The sequence below is a fragment of the Patella vulgata genome, chromosome 4 (genome assembly GCF_932274485.2).
Source record: "Patella vulgata chromosome 4, xgPatVulg1.2, whole genome shotgun sequence".
Lineage (NCBI taxonomy): Eukaryota > Metazoa > Mollusca > Gastropoda > Patellidae > Patella > Patella vulgata.
The window spans coordinates 44,619,693-44,627,374 of NC_065882.2; positions in this window are offsets into that span (position 1 = coordinate 44,619,693).

A 7,682-nucleotide genomic window follows, 5' to 3' on the forward strand; every position below is an offset into this window, starting at 1 on the left:
GGATATAAAAGAAATTTATCGAAATTTTGATCACAAATTTAAGAATTATCTCTTCATTTACGTTCATACTTATAAATTCTAGTGAACGCGATTCAGGGTCAATTCTTTATAGAACTTTTTATAACTTGGATTCTTTGTTAGTGTATAAGGAAGAACCCATCAATTTTTTGATTGAAATTTTCTGTGTTTGCCAATTTATAATTTTTTGATCGCAAATTGCGGAATTATCTGATTTTTTCTGTTCCTATTAAATAAATCTTTTCAATTAAAATTGTTAAACTAAGTGAGATTACTCATTGGGGTAAAAGGAAGAAGCCTGTTGAATTTAGAAATGTTTGGATTGTAAATTTTGAAAATGTTTTGCACAGTGGCCATTCACATTTTTACCTTTAAAGCAAAGAACAATGTTCTTTATTTAAATTTTTCAAAATTATGAACTTAAAACAGAAAAACTTTGGTTCCATGCCATCTTGCGCTTGATGTTCCTGGATAGAAATGAAATATCATTGAGGAGTCATCTAATAAAGAAAATATGACTGAAAGTCTACATTTCCGTATTAGTCTGGAATATTGCAATTGTGTCTCTGTTCTCTTGGTGTATTTACTAATGATTTGTGTTTAATTGTGTTATAGGTTGTAATTGCAATAGTACTGGTACAGAAGGTGGTGTAAATGAATGTGATATAACAACAGGACAGTGTAGATGTAAACCTGGTATTGGTGGAAGACAATGTGATGAATGTATGAAATTCTATACTGGATTCAGTACTACAGGATGTACAGGTGTGTATTTTATATTATACTGGATTCAGTACTACAGGATGTACAGGTGTGTATTTTATATTATACTGGATTCAGTACTACAGGATGTACAGGTGTGTATTTTATATTATTGATTAAGGTAGAAGAAAAAACAATATAATAACAAAACTCCTTGTTTGCTTGAAAACAGATCACATTGTAAATTTTAATTTCATTAATCCTGTTTTTATATTTCAGCATGTGGTGACTGTCAGTATTCACTTGGTAATGATACTTTGAAACAAATAGAAAGATATGAAGGATTGTGGAATAATACACAGAAAATTTCAGCCATTCAAGAACAAGATGTTATTCTACAGAATTTACAGTTACAGCTTAATACATCATTGGATGCTCTGGGTATCACAGAGAATAATTTTGGTTCGTTGCTTAACGTGACTGGTAACTTAACAAGTTTAGAATCTACAAGTGATATGGAAATTAACAACTTTATGGAACAGGTTATTATATTTTTACCCTAAGACCTAAATATAATTCAACCAAATTTCATTCTGTAGTCCAAACCAGTACTGGGCATTCAGATTTATTCATATGAAGAGTCAAAGTATTTGATCTATAAAGATAATCAGTCTTCAAGGCTAATGGCAAAATTTTGATTTAATTACTGTATGAAGAGACATAGCCTATCACTTTGTAAGGATATAGCCTAGTGGGAGGCTTAGTGGTCCTAGGATGTGATTGTGGAATATTTTAGGAATATGGTTGTACTGCAGATGATTTAACCACAATATGCTTAATTATTAAATATAAAATGCTTCTTTCTCCTTACCTCAGTGACAAAATTTCACAGAGGTAGCTTAGTTTTAAAGTTAATCCTGGAATATATATTTCCTTTGAACTTCACTGAAGTGATCAAGTGGTTGATTTTATCTAAACATTGATTTTTTTAAAATCAATTGTATCTAATATTTTATCTTTAGAATGTAAATTGTATGTTTGCTAGTGAAAATTTGTTTATGAAATTAGTTTTGTAAAAAGATTGCCTTAAACAGCACTATTTACATTCAAGCTTTCAAATGCTCTGAGGGAATAAACCACTGCTATTTACGAAACATCATCATTTGATAACTATAGTTTAGAGATGGCTCTCTGATGTCACCTATATGTCACTGTCTATTTGAATTATCCACTATAATTGTCGGTTTTATTATGCGCATTTTCATATCTTGGATATAAATCCCATTGGAAAATTTGTTATTTTTTACAGGTATCTAATCTAGAAATAAATTCGCAGATGTATAAAAACAAAACTGATACAGCTAATGTAGATGTCATGGAAATGGTGACAAGAAGTAGTGTAGTACAAAATAAAGCTACATCAGTTGCTCAGATGGCATCGGACTATGACTTTGCTCTAACAACACAGAATACAACAGCATATCAGGTGGGTTTTATTATTATTATTTTAATATATTATTCCTGTTGCTCAACTTCATGTACAATCTAATTGAAATTAGTTGTTATTTTTCATTCCATATTTTTCTGTTGGTCACTATATTTCCATCTTAAGACATGTTTAATAAATCGTGCTCTGAGCATCATAATATCTTTGACCTTGATCAGAGAGCCAATAAAAATGTTGATTGGCAGGTTAATCTTGAGTCAGCCAATCCAAATCTGAGTGGTTACTAAACACCTCCTATAAAGAAATCACTTTAGATAAAGATGAAATTAAGTTGAATCAACAACCAAAAATAAAACATTATGAAATGTTTGTATAGTTTTAATTAAAAATGCTTCTGGTAAGCATACAATGAGATTTGGTTGAACTCTACATCTAAAAAAACAGTAACAAATATATGTAATTAAAGATAAATTGTCAAACAACGAAACATGCATCCACCAACACCCAAATTGTCATAATGGTTTATAAATGTTGTTACTATGTGAATTACTAAACTAAGCAGAGAAAATCTGACCAAAATAGGTTTCTGGTATTAACTCTAATAATGGAACTTCAAGATAGATTATTTTGACTTTTCCTGTAGGATTTGTATAATATGGATAAATTCCTAATTAGCACTAATAATCTAAGAATAAAGTTTTTGGAGTTCAAAATCACAAGACAGTAAATCCATGTAAATTATTTATTATAATATGTGTTTTTCTGAAATTAATTTTAATTCCCACTTAAATGTTGTGATGTATTTTTATACGTCCACATTCATAATGTGAACGTATTATGCCGTCGCCCCTGTCTGTGTGTGTGTGTGTGTGTATGTCTGTATGTGTGTGTGTGTGTGTGTGTGTGTGTGTCTGTGGTTCGCCTACAGGGCGCAATTCTTCATGGATTTTCTTCAAACTTGGTATACTTATTCCTTATACCCCAAGGAAGATCCCTATTGTTTTTGGTGCATGCCCGACCCCCCGGGGCAGAGCCACGCCCATTTCTAGTATTTGTTTGTTTGTCGTCTACAGGCCACATTTCTTAACTAATAATCTTGAAACTTTGCATACACATTCTTTGTACCCTAAGGAACATCCCTATCGTTTGGGGTGCATGCCCAACCCCCAGGGGCAGAGCCACGCCCATTTTCTTTTCGTGTGTCTTTGTGTCGCCTACAGGGCGCAATTCTTACTGGATTTTCTTCAAACTTGGTATACTTATTCCTTATACCCCAAGGAAGATCCCTATTGTTTTTGGTGCATGCCCGACCCCCAGGGGCAGAGCCACGCCCATTTCTAGTATTTGTTTGTTTGTCGTCTACAGGCCACATTTCTTAACTTATAATCTTGCATACACATTCTTTGTACCCTAAGGAACATCCCTATCGTTTGGGGTACATGCCCAACCCCCAGGGGCAGAGCCACACTTTATATACTTATTCTTTGTACCCTAAGGAACATTCCTATCATTTGGAACATCCTTATCATTTGGAGTAGGCCCTACATGCCCAACCCCCAGGGGCAGAGCCATGCCAATTTTCTTTTTGTGTGTCGCCTACAGGCCACAATTCTAAATCGATCATCTTGAAACTTAAAATACATATTCCTTATACCCTGAGGTTGGTCCCTTTTCTTTTGGGTGCATGCCCGATTTTGGGGAGATAACTCCATTTAACAATGTCAAACTCCATTTAACAATGTCAAACTGACGTGATATGCTTTAAATAGTTGTCACCCATGTAACATTCGGGTTTTTGTGAGTGGTTTCTGAGAGCCTTTGTTCAACTTATTTTTAACTACATTATGTCAGAACGCGCGAAATGTACTACACTCAATTAACTAGTACATAACAGTATTGCAGAGAAACTAATTGTTTGATGAACGAGGCTATCCAAAATAGCTACAATGTAAACATTTGGTAATCCCGGCACACATGGAATTTTTATCATCTCTTGGACCACACAGCAGACCAAAGAGAAGGGCTGTCATGTTATGTATTGTGTTTCAACAAACTGGATAGAAATACAACATGTGCTTTTTTGATAAAATGAATAATTCATGGATTTTCTTCACAAAAATGGATGAATATTATCAAATATTTAAAGGTTTGCAGTAATAATTGGTACACGTTTATAGAATTTATATCGGAGATTTGAGTCAAATGTTCCAGTAGCGAGTTTCAACCTTGTCCAAACTGGCCGAGCCTTTTTTTTAGGAAAGTGATTTTTTACTTTTTATACGCCCACATTGAAATGTGGTCGTAAATTGTCGTCGCCCCCGTCCGTCCGTTGGCCCGGCGTCCACAATTGCTTGAGGACGCTCTAGAGGCTAAAGTTAATATCTGATTGACTTAAAATTTATACACAGTGTTTAAGGTCTTGAGACGAAGAAGTCTATTGATTTTCAGCGATTTCCGATAATTACTGCCAGAGTTATGGCCCTTGATCACTTTGAAAAATCTTGTGGACGCTCTAGAGGCCAAAGTTAATATCCAATTGACCTAAAATTTATACACAGTGTTTAAGGTCATGAGACAAAGAAGCCTATTGATTTTCAGTCAAATTGATCCACTCTGAACCAAGAATTTAGCAATTGAATTTTAGGCCTTGCCTCGATCATCATTACTAAAGTTGGTACGATAAAAAACATAGTCTCGATTATCCATTTTTATACGTCCACATTATGTATATTGCTGTCGCCCCTGTCTGTGTGTGAGTGTGTGTGTGTGTGTGAGCGTGTATGTGGGTCGCCTACAGGCCGCAATTCTTAAGTGATCATCTTGAAACTTTACATACTCATTCGTTATACCCAAAGGATGATCCCTATTGTTTTTGGTGCATGCCCAACCCCAAGGGGCCGAGCCTTGCCCATTTCTTGTATTTGTTTGTTTGTCATCTACAGGTCGCATGTCTTGGCTTATCATCTTGAAACTTTGTATATTTATTCCTTTTACCCTAAGGAACATCCCTATTGTTTTTGGTGCATGCCCAACTCCCAGGGGCAGAACCACACCCATTTTCTTTTTTTGTGTGTGTGTTGCTTATAGGCCACAATTCTTAATCAATCGTCTTGAAAAATTTTCATATTTATTTCTTATACCCTAAGGATGACCAAATTTGTATGTGTCTTGTGTTTTGCCTACAGGCAGCAATTCTTAACAGATCCTTTAGAAACTTTCCATACCTATTCCTTATACCCTAAGGATGACCCCTATTGTTTTTTGGTGATTGTCCCACCCCTAGGGATAGAGCCACACCCATTTTTTTGTATTTATCGTCTGCAGGCTGCAATTCTGAATGGATCATCTTGGAACTTTGCATATTTATTCCTTATACCGTAAAGACAGCAACTATTTATTTTGGTGAATGCCCGATCCCCTGGGGCATTGTCACACCCACTTTTTTGCCTTCTTTGCTTCTTGTCATATTACAGCCATTTCATATTTCATTCTCTTCATTTTAAAAAGTACCATATCAATCAAAGCAGGAATGTGGACGTATATTGCAGCGTTAGCAATGCTCTCGTTCTCTGATTTCAGCAAATAAGTCAAGGTATTGTGAATAGCGGAACAGTTGATCTAGATTTTACAAATGATTTACAGAAAGCTACAAGTATTCTGGAACAGATAAAAGATACAAGTGGTGTTGGAAGTATGAAAACCAAAGTTGCTCAGCAGGTATATAAGGAAGCAGGGATGGACTGAAAAGGAGCCTGCAAGTATAGTTAGCTCGGGGGTGCCAACGAAGTTAATGTTCTTATGTTGTTTGGGGGCCTTTTTAGTCTTGAATTTAAGTTGTTTTATGTGAATTGGTAAGCAAAGTAGTTTTCTGAGGATATACTCTAGAAAGTACTATTCAGAGTCAGTTTTAAAAAGAATTCTGCCCCCATACTCCACCGACAATGGTGGACCGCCACTTGGTACGTCTCAGGGTCCTTCAGCCTACAGTCTGTCACTGTAAGGAAGGATAATAATACTCTGATTTTTAAAAGAAATTTGTCATATTTTACTAGATGCTGTTAGGAAATATTAAATTACAATTGTAATTCTTTGAGAAACAGATTTTTGTGGAAGGTTATACTTAGAACCATAAAAGTTATCATGGAGGTTTGGGTGTCTGAATGGTCTAAGGCATACACTTTAGATCATAAGGTCTGTCATTGAGCCAATTAGCATGGTTTTGATTCCCAGCTTGTGCGTGACATGGAGTAGGGTCACCCGAAATTGATAATGGTAATTTGGCGTTAGTGATACATCAAATCATCTAGTTCGTGCTAATGAAACCTCTTATTTCACCAGTTTGGTCTGATATTATATCCAGCACCCAACTAAGCTATTGTAAAACTGTGTGTGGTTCAAAGGTCAAGAGTGAGACATTAAGGAATATACCGATGCGTCTCGCGATCTTTGAACAGTACAGATTACTCTAGCACACAGGTGCAGTTGTATTAAATTATAACTTGATCTTCATCTTCTACAATTAATATTTGATTTGAAAGTGCCCTACCATTATTTCAAATAGTGGTACACAAATAAGGATGACATCACATCAATAAGCTAATTGGTTTAGAAAACCAATAAATGCAGAAATAACTTGTATTGATATTTTCCAAGCTGTACAGCAGTTTTGCAAATACCAAGCTAATATAGTTTACATGAATTTATCGAAAGCAATCTTTATTCTTACAGGCAGAATTTTTGCAAAGTTTAAAAAATCAGTCATCTTCCTTAGAAACTGATATTAAAGCACGTATGCAATCTGTATTAGATAGAGAAGCACAACTAGCTAGTCTACTATCGAAAGAAACCAGTATAAAAGATGCACAAACTACAGCCCGGGTATGTTTATATTTTTAAAATTGATATTTGATAATCATAGTATTTAAAGTAGATTATCATTATCATCTCCTGAACGTGTCATGCAAGATGATCCCAATCATTATCCTTGACACAATCAATGATCCACCATTTATTGAGCATTTTGTGTAGACTTTATCAAGTTGTGTTACAGACTGTACCCCTTGCACAGTGATGGGATTTACCATCCAGGTTTATTTGAAATTCCTTTTCTACATATTGTGCTTCAAATTAATTTTAAACCGTTTAACTTGAATTTGTCTTAACTTTTCCTTATATTTTTACTTAGACAAACATGATTCAGACTGAAGAACTCATTAATGAAACAAATAGTTTGATATCTAAAGCTGATAATGAAACAACAACAGTTGAGAGAAGTTTAGAACTAGGTAATACAGATGTTGCAAATTATGTTCTCATACGAAGTCAACAAGCATCCAGTGTCCTTCAAGGAGAAATCTTGCCACTTCCAACAGGTTAGTAACTATCACATTCCGATGTATTTGAGGCTCATTATAAGTGATAAAACAACTATATTCTAATTAACATATTCCAATGAAATGAAAATTTCAGATAAAATTCATAACTTTGATTTCTGATTTACAAGTTTAAATATTTT